Here is an 18,035-nt window from a genome sequence, read left to right as displayed (position 1 = left end):
GCAAAGCCTCAGGCTACCAGGCTACAAAGCCAAATAGCGTCCAGATTGAGATGAAGAATGACAGTAATATTTGTGGCTTACTAATAATCAGCGAAAGGAAGGTCAGAAGATACTTTGGCTGGCTAACAACTTAAATTCCCACTTGGACAAAAGGTATTGCAGCTCAAACAAGGTAGATGCAATGCAGAAAAGATACGGTGGTTTTAGGGTATCATTTAAGAGCGTGAAAGTTAATTTGTCTACTGGAAAATGCTGAAGGACTTGAATTGGTTGCTCCTGGGTTTAAGAATTTAGGCTGCGACACCAAAGACTTCAGTAAACACTGAGTAATCACTTAGGCTGTGATTTTCAGCATCTGTATTCCATGGGGACTGGGTACTGCAGGTCTCATAGCAGGTCTATTATCTCATCCTGAAGATAATTTTTCATTAGTATTTTTATTAATTTAAATTGGATATGTGCTGTGGAGGAAGCTCTTTTAATCCCCCCGCTCTCATAAAGCTGGTTATATTACAGTCTAAAGAGAGTACTCAGTTTACAGCCTTTTTAACATGCTAACAAGCAAGATTTTACATTCTACAAGCTCCTTATTAAAGTGGTAAATTAATTAGCTTGCCCAAACAATAAAGGTCCAAGACCATCAGCTAGTACGAACTTAATTTTGCATGTGTTTCAAACATAGCCACATGCATTCCCATGACAAAGCTTTCAAGGTCAGGTTAACAGGTCCCGCCAACTAGGTTTCTGCTTGGTCTCTCTTCAGAAAAGTAGAATTTGTCCTGCCTCCTTTTGTCTGCTCTTTAGGAAGAACAGTGTCAGAAGAATTGATAAAATATGGGCTGGTTTAGCAGTGAGCTGTTTCTGCTACTACTGTTAGCATATCACTAGTAATATTTATTCTTTTGTTACTATATAGCCTTTTTCTTTATGATTTTTCAGTCTGTGTTCATCACTGTGACTGGCATTGCCATTTCTAGTTGTCATTTACAAGTAAATGACCAGTCACAACCACAAACCCCAGCCACCACTGGAGTCATTCTTTGCTGCTATAAAACCCCTAGTAAGCAATAATTTTCTTCTGTAGGAGAGAAGGTTCCTGTAAGTATTTGGCTCTCAGTAGTCAGTGACTTGATTAATCTTTTATCTGCTTCCACTCTTTTTATGCCATTGGAGAGAAAGTTGCCCACTTACAATGAGTGAAATATGCGATTGATCTACATCTCCTTTTCCTGTCTGGAGTTTCAAAAGTCTATCCTTGCTTCTACTCTGCCCGTATCTATTACTAAAATTTCTCCTGCATCCTCTGAAACACAAAACTGTTTGCCTCACTATTCTGGCCTATACCCTCCCACCCCTTTTCCCACCCTTCCTCCCCACATTTTTATTTCTTTGTTTCTGCATTTTTTTCAAAATCTGTTGTTAAGAATATAAAACTCAGAGCTCAGCCTGAACCTTGCACTTGCAAAGCAAGCCTGCTCATTAGCTTCAAGGAAACACGTTTTTCATACAGTGCAGGGAAACCAAGCAGCCATGCAGTGCAAGTTTGGAATGAGATGCGGCTGGATTATTGGCAACTGGCAAACAGAGAAGCAAGGGATTATAGAAATGCAATCTATTCTATGTGGAATGGAGACATGAAATATTATAAACTCTTAACATTAGCATCTGAAACATCCATAAAGCTGAGAAAACCTATTGGAATCCTGCTCATTTAAAATCTAATGGTGTTTTCCTCTATTGCAGATATTGTATAGATAGATTGGAGTTAAATACATTATAGGATTCTAAACTGTAGACCTAAGTGGAAACAGACACTAAAATCCAGAAGGGGGTATCATTTCCTAAATGAGGATAAGAGCTAATCAATCCATGTCTTTCTAAAATCTAATTATAAAGTCTAAATACTTTATGGATAAGAGATTCAGATAATGCCCAAGCTGTTTAGCAATTGGAAACATACCTCAGGTGATAGCTTTACTAATGGGTTTTCAGCTGTATACAGTCCAACTGCAGCTACAAAGTTCTAGAACTTTGTTTATTCCATGTTTGTTTATTCAAGGACAGAAATACTGGGGCAAGATTTTTTTGTTTTTTCTAGAGGTCTTAAGCCATATACAGTAACACATGAAAATTTCCTTCTTCATCTAATAGGCAGGCAAATAAATAAGAAGACTTTCCCACCCTAACCATTTATTGTTTACAAATACTCTGGGGCAGGAAAACATTGCCTGCTTGATGGTAAATCCAGCTCTCTAAGCAGCTAAACCAGGTTTGGTATGAAAACCTTGTTCAAGACCTTTCTTACCAAGTCTTTAAAAATTCTGAAGAGCCAGCTCAGGAAATCACATGCATGTAGTTCCAAAAATATGAGCAAGGACCCCAAAAGCATCAATGGGCTCTGCAGCCTCTTTCCTGATCACTGCCCACAGCTGCACCAGATCACTGTCACCCAACCTGCTCTGCCCTCCTGGTTCAGGTGCTGCGAGCCATCACCACCAGGTCCCACTTGCCTTCCTCTGTGGAGCATCCAGCCCTCGCTGCTCTCTGACAATGCAATTTGCAGTCACTTTTCCTTTGGATTTGCTACATGATAGATCTGTGACATCAATTAATTCATAACTTCTCTACATGGTCCTTGAATGCTCATAGCAGACAGTTCAGGATTTAGCATTATGTGTTTCTTCGAACACCTCTTAGTCTAAAGCCTGGAGAAGTCGGACAGCATAGATTTTCAAGACTGTGATTTTCGGGGGAAACAACCAGCTTGCCTCTCAGGACACCAGCCTCTTCTTTTCAAACATCTTAATATAAGAAACAGATTTCAGTGGCTGCCCAGCATTGAGATATGATGCATGCAAGGTTTGAAGAAAATAGCATGACTGCCTCAAATACCTTTGTTAAGATTGCCATGTACATCTTAACAATTGTCTGCCCTGAAGGATCTGCACTGAATATTGTCTCTCCAGGTGACACAGAAATTCCACAGATCTCCACACTGTCAGAAGCGGGGCAAGAGTCCCATAGGTTAAGAGGAACAGAAGTTCCTGAAGGCTGAGTTTTAAACATCTTGTAACCCATTATTATAAAACACTTTCCAAAAGCTAAGTAAATACCCAGTGAAGACTTAAGAACTAGGATGAAAAGCACAATGGAATTAAATACCGCGATAATTGTCATATTGCATCTGAATTGGAAAGAATTTATGTTGATTATTCTATTTGTCAGACAAGGTTCAAAAATAGATTTTCACTATATTAAAAGTAGAAAACTGTAGACTGAGTGGGCAGTAGGTGGATGTGCTTGGAGGAGTTTGGCTTCTGTAAGGAAATAAATACACTTGAACCTTGAATAATGAACCTTGAATAATGAGAATAAAGGGGGCAAGAGCACAGGATTGAAAGGCAGCACTTGTTTAACAAGTATTTTAGAAGTAGGCTACAAAAGGTTGGGAGCATATATCAACGTAATTGCAACTATAACATCAGGAAAAGAGAGGCTTAAGTTTGGAATTATTTTTTTTCTTCAATCAAGGGAAGAAAAATTCTACTTTTAAAGAACGAATTAGTCATGAAACACTGTACAAGTGAGAAAAGAGAAACCAAAGTCATGCCAGATTCTTACAGTCAATGCATGTCAACAAAGAAAGCTATTCTTACACATTTTTTAAATCCATCTTTTTTTTCTTCAATGTCAAATTAAGGACTTGTAGTGAGAATTGGAAGAACTAAAATCCAGTTATGTCAACACAGACTTTTTCAGCTTTGGTGCACTTTGCCCTGTGATCAGGTTCTTTGTTTTCAGTAAGAGCTTTGGTTTCTTTATGATGCTCTGCACATATTTTGACACCACTTTGGTGATATATACCCTCTAAGGTTAAGAAGGCAGTTTCAATTCTGCATGCAGTGTATATTCAACGTGTGTTTTCCAGCGGAGCTGGACTCCTGTATTTTATTAACGTGGGCATCTGTCCACCAGGAATTGGTGTAGGCACTTGTCTGACATTGTAGGTCACTTGACAGAGAGTGTTGTGGGCAGAAAGGGGAGGAAAGAACAGTTGCTATCAGAGTAGAATTTATAAGCGATCTGAAGGTATCTTTTCTCATATCATCTGAGATGCCTCTTTTTATCAAAGGTATATAGGGAGTTTTTTTTTAAAGTTTTGGGCTTGTTAGCAGTCTTGAGGCACAGCAATGTTTTCAATGCATAATAGGTCTAAATCAGACTAAATTTTTTTTTTTCTTCAAGATTTCCAGTGAGCTTTAAGTTCCCACACTTGGGATGTTTCAGTGAAACTGCTGTGGTTGTAAGGGATGGAGCATCCACTTCTCCCAGACAAGTGCTAGGCCCTTCATCATACTTGGCCCAGGCCAGTAAGGTACTGCCAGGGGCCTCTAGTGAGGAGAGATGCCTGGGCAAAAGCTTGGCTCTGAATTTGGGGAACATCTGTCAAACAGGAGTCATTCCAAATCAGATGTTTTGGCATTAGAGAGATGATAGTTCTCCACAGGCAAAACTGCACTAGAATACTAAATATGCATAAAACACAAGACACAAGGAACTGCAAGTACTTCGGAAGACAAGGTTGAATTCTAACCCTGTCTCAATGTATTAGAGGTATGGTATGAAAAATCTTATAATGATATGCCAGAGGATCAATGTATTATATTCAAGAAGAAATAACCACCAGCACAAATACAACTGACTAAGTGGCAGTTCTATAGAAATGGCTCATAAGCTACACCATGTCATGATATTGGTAAAAGATAAAAAAACACATCCTGGGAAATATAAGCAGGCTAAATAAGATGCAGACCAATCCTCTGCTCTTCACACCCTGAGTGAGACCTTGGCTAGGGTAATGCCTCTCTAATTTGGGATATTTGAATGAAGACATGCACTGCTTCATGTCCACAGAAAAACAAAAGGAATGATCCAAGCTCTTGAAAACATGATCTGTAAGGCAAGATCAAACCAACTGTGTTTGTTCCATTAAAAGAAGAGATAGAAGTAGGCAGGGTCATCTCTTAAGGTGCATAAAAGGTTGCTGCATAGAGGTAGGAGATAGTCTGTCCTTCATGAAGATGGATGGAAAACAGTTTACATTTGAGCTAGATTTGAGCTAGGTAGAGGGAAGCGTAGCACTGTAACAGGATAGACAGCAGATGTTATAGACTTTTCACTACAGGAGCTGTTTTAAAAAACGATACTAGGAAAACATCTGTTAGGAATGGCAGTGGTATTGGTCACCATGCACTGGGGCTGGAAACAAGCTATTCAGTTCCTGCCATCTAGTCCCTCATCCCTTCCAGCCTCTGATTCCCAACCAGCTCTCCATGTAAGATAAATAAATTCATTCAAGGCTTCTGCACAAAATGTTCTTGCCCTTAATTGAAAGAGCCAGATAAGCTATCATCACTGCTGCAAAGAGCAGTCCTGAGAGAAAAAGAAAAGAAGAAGCAGGTGAGCTCCATGCAGCCTGGCTGGCAGGGGTGACAGGGAGGCAGAGAGCAAAGCTACTAGTCATCCTAGTTATCACAAATAACAGGTAGATGCTTAACTGCCTTCCCCTCTTCCCCCTTCCCTGTCTAACAAGCAGTCTAGACATTAACCTGCTGGGTAACACTAAGATTTAGATATTCTGGAAAATATTTGTTCCTTTTTATCAGCATACAGTAAGGTAAGAAGATTTGATGTACAAAAAAAGAAAAAGTAATTGACATTTTATCTAGGGATAATTATCTGTCTTTCATGTTGCTTCTTCCTACAGAGAAGCTTAGCTAAAAAAGCTCATTTACTTTTCAAATATATTTGTTATGGAAGACCTTTTGCTTGTTAAAGCTTTTGAAAATGTGGAACAGACTCTACATAGCAGGTCTAATAAAAAAAGGCTCTATTAATCATAATCAGAAATTGCGATCAACTCCACTACAGGTATAATCTCTCTCTCTCAAAATATGATAAAAGATAGGATCAATCATCTAATAAGCTAGTCATTGCGGCGTTTTTATTCATAGGCACATTCTCTTAACTGGATATGCTGAGTATCATAAAAAAATCATTTATTTGAAAGAAAAAAAATTATAATATTTGCTTGATGACAATAACTGAAGAGAGAGCTGTTTCTTCCTTAACTTATATCATGTTTTAGCCTTATGCAAGAGAAGTTACAAGCCCCAAATCTGCTTTTTGAAGTTCCCAACTTACAGATTTTGAGATCTTAGAAGGGGATCCTTACCAAAATATCAAGTTTGTTCATTCTACAAATGTCATGAGGGACATCATAAATCAAAATCAGGGTTTTCTGAAAGGCTTCTGTCTCTGTAATATATGTACATACTTTTGTAGAGTCCCAATCAAAAATATATTAAAAAAATAAATTAAACGTGTTAAAATACTGATTTTACATCCATGATGGGCAAGAGTCATATGAAGGCAGCCAAATTTCTGCCTGAGTAGTCTAGAAGATATATATGCTCATAACAGTAATCATCTATGCTATATAAATTTGCTATTAAAACTATGTATTATAACTTTTCCTTTGAAAATAAAAACCAACAAGCTAATTAATATAATCTACATCTTTGCTGAACGCAACCATTAGGGTATTCTATGATCTTGTCAACTTATGTGTCAGCAGTTTTGCTGGCCGCAAAACCTTTCAGCTTCCTTTAAATAGAAACTAAAAAATTTACACCAAACACTCAAGGAATAAGTTAAAAAATGCCTTAATTTGGAAGGAGAATCTAATCTAATACAGAATCCATCTGACGTTCAGTGGAGGCTCTTAATTGAGACATATTGATGTCAAGGAAAAAAGAAGAATGAAGGGATGACTCAGTTCTTTGCAGCACTTATGTCGTACCAGGAATACTGTGTCCAGTTTTGGTCCCCCAAGTTCGATACAGACAAGGGAAAAATTGGAGATGCTTCAGTGGAGGGTCACCAAGAATATCATAGGGTTAGAGAAGCAGCATGTAAAGACTAGGTGAAGGAATTGGCTTTGTTCAGCCTGAAGAAGAGAAGGCTCGGGGCAGGTGTTATCGCAGTCTTTCACTACCTAAAAGGTGTGCATAGAGGATGAAGATGCTCTCTTTACAGGGATGCACAATGACAGGACAACTGGCAATGTGTATAAGTTACTTCAGCAGAAAATTTGCTGGGATATAAGCAAATAATTTTTTACCATGAGAACAATTAAGCATTGGAAAAGGCTGCCCAAAGAAGTACTAGATCTTCCATCACTGTAAATATTCAGGCCTTGGCCCGCAGGACACTAGATAACCTAATCTAAGGCACTGTTTTCAAAGGCTGGTTGGACTGGATGATTTTCAGAGGTCCCTTCCAATTGACTTTTCCATGATATCTATCAGCCACTGAAGGGATCAAACTGAACGCTTAGAAAAGTAAGAAGCAGATACTTTTCTTATCTATAAACAGGTAAATAAGTCACTTAGCACCAAACAGCAACTTCCCATTTCCCTGTTTATTTGGAGACATAGATTCCAGTAAGAGTAGAGGAAGATTTAAGAAAGAATAGTCATCAAATGGAAATAATTAAGAAAAGTCAAGAGGGATGGCAAAAGATGCATTTTTCAACTACTCTGCAGGGGTCTCAAATGAGAGGGAATTGTGCATCTGCTGAAGGAGAGAAAAAAAGAAAAGAGAAAAAGGAGAGAAAGCAGGGAAGGGGGGAGATGAAACATAGGCTCTGGATTGTCTTTCACCTATCTGACAAATGAAGAGACACAGCGGCCAACTGTGTTGCCAGATCATGAGCAAATTGCTGGGACTGAGAGAATTTGGAAAGCATTTTATTTATGCCAACTTTGCTAGTTATTTGCAGAAGGACACTTATCGCCAATGTGACCACCTTGAGGGATTTCACAAGATTCTCGTGGAGAAAAAAATCTTCATATATATCTATCCTATTTATAATTGGCAATAGGTACCTGCTCCTGCCCGGATAAAAGAGCCAAGGTGGTATAAACAGCACCAATTTAATTTCTGACTTCAAAGGCAAGCTCCTTTTTTTTTTTTTAACAAGGAACATGACCTCACTTTTCAAAGTGATCAATCTATGTGGGTGCCTGTGTTCTGACTATTCTAGAGGCATCTTAAATGGAGAAGCCAAAAAGGTATAAACATCTTTTTAAGAATTCATGCCTCGAAATTTATGAGTTTATGAAGATGAATTAATATCTTCCATGTAATGTATCAGCAGCTACACTGATATTATGTACATGTGTACTGTGTACGCACACAATCTATTTATTTATGCTTAGGAAATTTATTTTTCTCTCTACTCTTACCCACTGACATTTTGGGATCACATGCTGGAATGAAATCAGAAGACATAGACGGACGCATAGGTAGTAGGGCTCATGTGCTCCACTTTGAGGAGTGCAGTGGTGTCTCTGCAGACACTTTTTCCCAGCTGAGATGAAACAGAGGACATCACGCATATATTCCTAGTGCTACAGTGTGGGGGCAAGAAGTGATGTTGCGTGGGAAGAAACTGAGTTTTAATCCCAGTAATCTTGTCCCTGGTACAGCTGTGCTCAACTCCTAATTCAGAGCACCAGAGAAAGTGACTGAAGACATACCATTCTAGTCAACAACTATTCCAACACCAGGTAAAAACTTTAAATATGTTGTAATATTGTCATCTCTATGTAGTCTACTACAACCAAAAACATTATTGAAGGCATTATTTCCAATTTTGACAGTAAGATCATACCTTACATGTATTCTAAATGTACTACACAACCTACTTCTTTATATAATGTCCTAGACACTGGCTCTGTAAAGAATTTGTTTTCTGCTGGGATGAGTCTTTTCTGTACCAAGTGTAATTTTTTCCTCTTTTATTTACAGTTATTCTCTGTCATCCAAAGACAAAATTAATGAATAAAACGTGTTTATATATTACAGTAGACTGCAAGTGTATGCGTAAACAAATAAAAAACCTATATGGCAATGTCCTGTTTCAGTGATCAGCTGATGTACATTGCCTCTGCCAAAAGTCAGAAAGTCAACCTTAATATGCCAAAACTGAATTTAAAATTTTATATTTGATAATACTACAAAATTGCATTTTGTCAGGTTCAGAACTCAAAACTATCATGCTGCAGACTATTTGCATGAAGAAAATCCCCTCACACACAGGATGCACAGCTATCACAGCTAGCCAGTGCCATAGAAGTGCAATAGGCATGTTGTATTACGTCTTGGCTCCAGCAGAGGATTGATTTATGAAGAACAAACTATAAAGTCTTTAGCCCAGATTCATCTCACCAGACTTTAGATACTCAACTGAGGTACCTACAGTTTAGCTCACAGGTATATTTCTACATTTATGCCCAGGAGTATTTAAAGGATGCTTGCTTTCTTAACTAGCGTTTTAGATAACAAAGTCTGTCCTGGTAAGTTTTTAGGGTGTGACAGACTCCAGGCAGCACTGGTATTCCTACAGGGTTTCCCTGGCTTAGAGTTTGCTTCGTTCTCCTTTTCACCTAATGTCATTTCCTGTAAGGTAAGTTTTCCCCCTTCACCATCTTTGGTTGAAGTATAAATGCAATTGAGGGCAGTAGAAGTGGAGACTGGGAATAAATGTTCATGCAGAGCTAGAGGATCTATACCTGGTGAGGTAGAAAGAGGCACAAAGACACATTAATATAGAAAGAGATTATTGCATCACTTGATTTGTATGGAAATATTACAACAGATTGTAATAAAACTTATTAGAAATAAATCAAAGATACCTAGAAGGCCTCACTGCTGTAAGATCAGAATGACTCACAGTCCTGAAAGTATCCCTCTCCTCCTATCCTCTGTGGGACATGAAAATGCATTTATCTCCATTTTCACAAATAGCAATCTGAATTCTAGAGAAACCAAAGGGATGTCCCTGTTACCATACAGAGAAACTGGTGCCAAAACACAACAAAACAAACAAAACAAAGACTATGAGACTATCACCAAATTGCCTTTCCTCACTGGCTGCTAAGTTTCAGGGGGTGGAGACAGATGTTCAAAGTTAAATTGACTCAAACTTCACTTGCAAAATCATATGAATTGATTTTGTATTCCTACAGAAAACAGAGAAAAGAGACTAGATTAAATTAGGGTTGTCGTATAAATCAAAGAATTTAGATCTACGCTTGGAGCTCAAAATCACCACTCACAACCAGCACATTAGGGCTATTTAGATCCATGTACTGTATAATTGAGTGCTGAATTTGAATACATATACCTGTCTAACACTTCTGGAATCCAGTAAGATAATCTTGATCAGATTTTTTGCCAACATGCTTATAACATGATTTCACATTCTAAAATGCAAGGAAAAAACTCTTGTTGCTTTGCTTACAATTACTGAGGTACTTCACACCAAAACTTTATCATACAAATATCAGTGAATGTTTAAATCTACAATCGCTATACCCTGTAAAAACTGTGATTCCTATTTATGCAGACAGGATTCTTCAGTAAGATTCTGTCACTTGCAGAACTCTTTGCCACTAGAGACGAAAAATGTCATTTTTGTCTACCTTTTAGCTAAATGCAATGCTAAATATAGATGAGTTTTGTTCAGTATTGTTTTTACACATACCTTAGTTATCTAAGGTGTCTGATAAAATCTTGATTTGGAGATGTTGAAAATAACTTGCAATGTGTTCTCTTTGCAAATTAAATGAATTTCACAGAGCTGATAATTGAAAAGGTTGGACAAACTTGTGTAGTATTATTTTCTTCAGTTAATCAAAGAGAAGAGTTGATGGCAGTTTCACAGGATTCAAATAAAAAAAGATCTATTGCGGAACTAGCATCTTGGTTAAGGCGGATACTACAGAAGTTTCTTTCTCACCTCTTCTTAAACATCCAAACACAGTGAGAAGATGTGGGTTGAAATTAAACATATAAGTAAAGCAATTAATAGACACTTATGAACTCTGTTCAGGATTTCTTTTCTTAAGTAGTATGTACAAAAAACTAGATTTGTAGAATAGGGTATAACAGATGAAAGTTATGCCTTTCTTACATAGCCATTCCAGAACAGCTCACTGACAGATGGTCAGTGTTAAGGCTGGTTTTTATTTTTCTTTTCAGACATCGTGATGAATAGTAAGGCCTTGTAAAAAGAATGGACATGTAGGTAAAATGCACTACTGGTTGTAGTAGTGCCTGAAAGACTTGGTTAAAAATTTAGAATTTTTAAAGAATAGGTGTTGCTCTAAATTGGAAGGAGAGAGAAAAACATTCTAGGCATTGATTCATAACACTTCACACAGCCAGGTAATTAGATCTATATATGATTTAAGCTTTGCAATATGTTATTTTGCAACTGGCACATCATTATCTAAATTAAAGGATAAGTACAGCTTCTGTGTTTCAGCACAAGCATTTACAAAGAAAAGGGTGAGGCAGTGGCTGCAATTACCTTCCCAAAATCTTTCACTTTGAATTCTGTGATTTGTTTTGTGGGTTGTTTCTTTTCTTCTCTCTGTACTGTTTAAGCAAATAAATTACAGAACAGGTTCCACATCAAATTTAACCTCACTGCAGAAGAAATCTAACTATATCTGTGAACACCAGATAGTGTCAAGTCAAGTGCTAGTCAAGCACAGGCAGACTTCCAAAAGACCTCAGTCCAGCTCTTCCAGGGTTAGCAGCCTGCACGACTCCTCAGGCACTGACTTTTATCAGTGAAGGAGACAGGTGTGAAGGAAAAACACCATTCACCCTCAGGTAATTTGATTATTTTTATACTATAACCTCAGCCAAAGGTGTTAGATGACATCTTCACACAGGGAGTAAGAGATTTTCTTTCTTAAAGGCCCTAAAACTGAAATGGGCAAAATAAATTCTTATGTCTATTGTACACCTGGGTAACAATGTGGAGAGAAGTTAAAGGGTTTGACCAAGAAGCCTGTGGTAGAACCAACATTTGAATGTGCAGCAGACTCCAGTCTCCTGTGGTGCAACACGCCTCTACTCCAATAAGCCCATCAACATGACAGCATCACTGTTTTTAAACCTACATATTTCTTAAACTGTCACTGCTTCTGTTTAATCAAGCATATCCAAGAAACCTGTTCTTACCTCTTACCTAACACTCCCATCCTTATGGGGATGAAATACAGTTGACATATGAGGATTATAAAGATGAACTTATCAAACTGCATCCAAGAAGCAATACTAGGGAGGACCTTCAAACTATCCTCTTCCAAGGAGAGGCAGATGCCCAGACCTGTCCAATTAAAAGTGCCTCAGTGTGAACTCTCTAGCACAAGGCAGACACCTGACAGACATATTTTTTCCTCATAGTAGTCAGAGCTTGAAGTACTTAACATTTCATGTTAGAAACTAGTACCTCTGACTTAAAAATTGGCATTACTTGTCCATCGATTTCTGGGTGGAGTGCAGCTATGCTATTCCTTATTACATCAATATTACTTATAGCATCACCCACTGTATTTCATGCAAACTATGACTTACTAATTCCTTAACCTGTAGCCCTACTCAGCAATTCATCTTTTGAATTACAAATGCATGGGTAACCTTAACATGTTTCTTCTATTTTGACAGTTTTTGCAGCGTTCCAATGGCACTTGTAAATATAAGTACAGGGAATCTCTCCCAGATTAATAGATCCTGTCAAAATAGGGGTAAAAACACCCTTAATTCATCCATTGTCCTGGATATACAGAAATAGTCTAGGGAGCTAATGAGATCATCGGGTCAGGAACCTTAAATTGAAAAGGCAGAAAAAAATCTGTCAATCAGAAGCAAAGACATAACACCTTCTCATTCTCTTTTTGTATACTTAAACCATTCTTAGTTGCATCAGGTTGATTCTCAGTCTGTGAGCTCTCATCTGCTGCAGTAAAGCAGTAAGTGTCTCTTCATGAATGAGTTCACTAAAATTTAGCTAAATATAAAGAATTATATTCATCAGAGAGGCTAGACTATGTTGTGGTATATGTGTGGTTATAATTATACACACAGGATTTTCTCATGGTTAGTGAAAATGAAAAATAAAGATGAATGTTGGCACCCCAAAGACATTTTGTTTCATGCATATGTGATTTCTTATGAAGTCTCATTATGTCTTTATCCAGACAGAAGTGCAATGAATTATTCTTTTGCGCTCCTGGGCTTAGACCTTTTAGTCACCTTCTTCTTGCCCCTGGCCTCCTCTCTCTGTGCACAATACAGTCGCAGACAAGGCTGCAAGGTCAGATACTATAAAAATATAGCAAATATTAAATATATAACAAGTATTAAATATTTACTCAACAGCTGCCCTCAATGACAGAGGCAGGTTGGCTGTCTGCACAGTGTTTGTAGGTAATCTACAAACTGATCTGAGTAACTGAATCTTTCTGAAGCTTTCCAAAATCTTGCTCACCAGATCCCCAGCTTTGTCAGCACATTCTCTGAGGGTAGAGAAATATGCTTGTTTAAATATCCCACAGCTGTGTGTTCAAGTTAACCTACATGGCATTGCCCTGGTAGCTCTACAAGTCTATTAAAAGTCTTTGCTGAGAAGCGTGGGCATGAGATGGAAGGTACCTTGTGAGCTGTACATGTATTTGCATGTTTCTAGCATGTCTCAGCAAACAGAATCACAGAATCACAGACTGGTAGGGGTTGGAAGGGACCTCTGGAGATCATCTCGTCCAACCCCCCTGCTTGAGCAGGCACACCTAGAGCAGGGGGCACAGGAACGCATCCAGGCAGGGTTTGAATGTCTCCAGGAAAGGAGACTCCGCACACTCTCTGGGCAGCCTGTGCCCCTGCTCTGGCACCCTCACAGGAAAAAAGTTTTTCCTCATATTCTGGTGGAACTTACTGTGTTCCAACTTGTGCCCATTGCCTCTTGTCCTGTCATTGGGCACCACTGAAAAGAGTCCAGTCCCATCATCTTGACACCCATCCTTCAGATATTTATAGGTATTTATGAGATCTCCCATCAGTCACCTCTTCTCGAGGCTGAACAAACCCAGGTCTCTCAGCCTTTCCTCAGAAGGGAGAAGCTCCAGCCCCTGATCATCTTGGTAGCTCTCTGCTGGACTTGCTCAAGATGTTCCCTGTCCTTCCTAAATTGGGGGGCCCAAAACTGGACACAGTATTACAAATGTGGTCTCACTAGGGCAGAGTAGAGGGGCAGGATAACCTCCCTCGACCTGCTGGCCACACTTCTTTTACTGCACCCCAGGATACCGTTGGCCTTCTTGGCCACAAGGGCACATGGCTGGCTTATGGTCGCTTTGCTGTCCACCAGCACTCCCAGGTCCTTCTCAACAGCCACTTTCCAGCAGGTCAGCCCCCAACCTGTATTGGTGCGTGGGGTTGTTCCTCCCCACGTGCAGGACCTTGCACTTGTTGATTTTCATCAGGTTTGCCTCAGCCCAGCTCTCCAGCCTGTCCAGGTCTCACTGGATGGCAGCCCAGCCTTCTGGTGTATCAGCCACTCTTCCCAGTTTTGTATCATCAGCGAACTTGCTGAGGTTACGCTCTGTCCCTTCACCCAGGTCATTGATGAATATATTGAACACGACTGGACCCAGTACAGACCCCTGAGGAATACCACTAGTTACGGGCCTCCAACCAGAATCTGGCCTGTTGATCATGACCCTCTGAGGTTGTGAAGAGAGCTTGAGTGCACGTGCTGGCACTGGTTCAGCACATGCTATTGTGTTGTCCAGGGTTGCCCAAACCTCATGTTACCAGTTGGCCTGTGACAGGACTGCACAAAGCAGTCACTGACAGTGCAGATGTAATCTTCCTTCCACCTTTAGAAGTCATGGTATATTTATATGATCACAAGGAATTCATTGTTCAAGACTGCTGCAGAGTGAGTAGGGGTGACAGCTAATTATATTCTTCCCAAACAATCTCTTGCAAACAGAGAATTTGTCAAGGAGGGAAGCTCTTTGGTTGCAAACTGGAGGAGCCAGCAGCCAGCCTGCTCCCTGTGAAAAGGGGAATGGATGCAGCCAAGACAAATCGTGGAGCTTCTTCTGCCTGCTGGCTTCAGTCTGGATTTATTTGGATTAAGTTTCACCAGTGAGGAATGAAATAACACCACTTAAGAACAAACCTATCCATTCTCATTAGTAACTCCAGCTGTCCTGACAAAACTACAGGGTTATTCTACAAAATCAACACTTATTTCATTCTTATTTATAGCCACATCCGTTAGCAATCTCCTCCTAACATGGTTCTCATTCAAAAGCAACGGACTGAGATCCAGAAAACCTGGGGTTTTCAGAAACCACAACATTGTTCTGCTGCAGTCTTCCTCAAAGTGCATGCTATCTATAAACTGCAGTTGCAGCTGTAATTCTGTCTGTACAGAAATTTAATTACTATAGCTAGTTGTTCATGTTTTTGGAAACATACTTCCTGCCCAGTTTTCTTTAGGGCATCCTAGTTTTCAACTCTGTGATATTAGAGAAGGGTCTACAGAGACACTGTCAGGATACTTTGGAGACTGTGAAGTATGATGGACAGCACAATGATGGAAATTACCAATGCCTTGGGAACATAAGTAACATAAGATTTTCTCTTTAATAAAATATATCTTTGTAAAAAAATCTTAAGATAGTTTTAAAGAGTTCTTGTCCTGGAAATGCTAGGCTGGAATTTTCATAAAAACTGAAGAGGAAAGTTCAGTATCTTTAGAAGTTAATGGAAACAGTGTTATTCATTAAGTCTAATTGCCCATTTTTTGTTACTAAAAGATATTTTATATGTGGGCTAACCCCTCTCTCAGGTATTTCAGGGGGACTTTCAACTTCATATTGATGCTCTTCCTGGATTATCCTTAACAGCTATTGGTGTTCTGGTATTTCATTTTTCTCACATTCATGACACTGGAAGTGGAAGTTGCATCTACAAAACTTACTGAGGCTTTCTGGCAGAGGCAAGATTTCAGGGATGGTGACGAGTATCTCTGTGCTGTTATCAGCATCCACTTGCTTGTGAAGAGTTGGGGGAACGAAACAGAGCCACGCCCTGATTGCACACATAAGCATTCTGTGCCCACAAAGCAAAAGGGGGAGCACATGCCTACCATAGGCAGTTATATTCAGCCCAGCTCTCCTGGTAGTCCTGCAAAGTTTGAATGCTACTCACCTCTTATATTTGCCTTTGAAAGTGTCCTAATACTAGTCTGGAGATCCCTACTGGCATACACTTTGAAATGTAATATATGCCCATCAGGGCATCCGTGGTGATTTCATGATTTATTCAGAGGGTACTAAAATAGTCAGACTAAAGGAAACTGAACAGCCCATGCATTCAAAAAGTTAGTACTCAAACTTACTACCTTGCTGAATATCCAGGCAAACAGGCTTCATTAACATCATCGAAGGCAGTGGTGATGAAAACATCAGTGAATTGACTGAAAAATAGATAAGTTAGTTTGTAATGGTTGGAGAGAATCAGACATCTATATATCTTAGTTGCAAATTACTGTCAGCTATTTGTTTTATGATTGCAATGTTTCAGGTGCTGTTGACAAGTGCTTGTTGCTCAAAATTGCATAGAAGTCTCTACATAAAATATGATATAGCAATTTTTTCAAATAATTCATTCTTTCTCTAGTAATACATTTATTCAATATTATATAGAGGTCTCTATTTTTGTTAACAATCTAAGAAGCCCATTTTAGCATTTAGGGACCTGTTTGCCCCTTTTAGCTAGGTTATTTTCTTTTATGAGGAGTTTAAGATAGCAGAATAATTCTAACATAATATTCAGCTATAAGACATTTCCTCTTCTGCTTTTTCTGTCATAGATATCCTGTGGAAGCAATATCTTCTGAACAAACTGGTTGAATAACTAGATGGTAGTGTAATGCAACATGGCAACAAAATACCTGATCAGCAGGGTCTATTTTTAAATCTACTTTCGTCTTTACTCATTTGTCCTATTAGCTGCACAGCGTGGGGTCTGGGGAACGCCTCCTCCTCCCCCATTTAACCAGGAGGCAGCAGGTGCAGAGCTCCCATGCCCTGACAGATGAGAAAATTTGGCAGCAGGAATAACAAGCAGTGCCTCAAAATCAAACAGTGGTTATCAAGGAAAACAGGTGCTTTTTTTTGAACAACAGCTCCATCACACCTGCTCCTCCGCCCTGCTTCTGAGCCCTGACTTCCCTGCGGTCACTGTAGGTGATGAAGGTGCAGATTAGCAAACAGTGGACCTGCTTTTATCATGTCTCAATATCTATTTGAGATACCTAGTATCATGAATATGTTCAATAGCACAGAAGTAAAATGAGGATTGAAAGGGTTAGCCTGCTTACTACATAATGTGGCAACTGGTGTAAATCTGATGTAACATGTGCATGCCTGTCTCACTCCTAGGTAATTTATAATAGCCTCAAGTTACAATATAAAAAGCACATAGCTGCAGGGAGACATGTCAACTTCCCTTACACGGGCTGTCATTCCCTTGGAAACATAATAATTAAGATGTCTGGTGTAACTGCTTCTGCCAGAAATATTTTTAGATTTCAGCCCATTTCAAGAAACTCAGAATTCAAGGAGAAAATTATTAAATGCTGCATGACAAACTAAGGAAAGTATTCCTACTGTCAGGAGAAACACATGAACAGATATACATGCAAAATTCCTTGACGATAATGTGAAAACTATCTTGTCCAGAAAATACATAAACTATACAAAAGAAAATAAAAATAACAACAACAGTGATGATGAGTATTAACTTGAGAAGAACAAAGGCAGCTGAGATGGAATTGAAATGTTTGTTACTGACCAGAGACATTCCCATCTGCTTAGATATTTCCACAGGTCTGGGGGTGCTGGTGTGACCCACCAGCTGCCTCTGCAGTGACCTATGTATTGGCCAAAGCATGTCAGTTTCTGGAGCTGATGAGTAGCTCAAGAGCATGTGCTCTCACATCTGAGGAGTCAGAGGCTCTTACCTGTCAGAGAAGGGGCCACAAGAGATGAAACAAATGCAGTGAGACAGTTCCACAGTATTTAGTGTACTGCTAGGCT

This window comes from Phalacrocorax aristotelis, chromosome 1, assembly GCF_949628215.1.
Source record: "Phalacrocorax aristotelis chromosome 1, bGulAri2.1, whole genome shotgun sequence".
NCBI classification, from domain to species: Eukaryota; Metazoa; Chordata; class Aves; order Suliformes; family Phalacrocoracidae; genus Phalacrocorax; species Phalacrocorax aristotelis.
The sequence above is the reverse complement of the archived record's forward strand: the minus strand, read 5'-3'. Positions refer to the sequence as shown.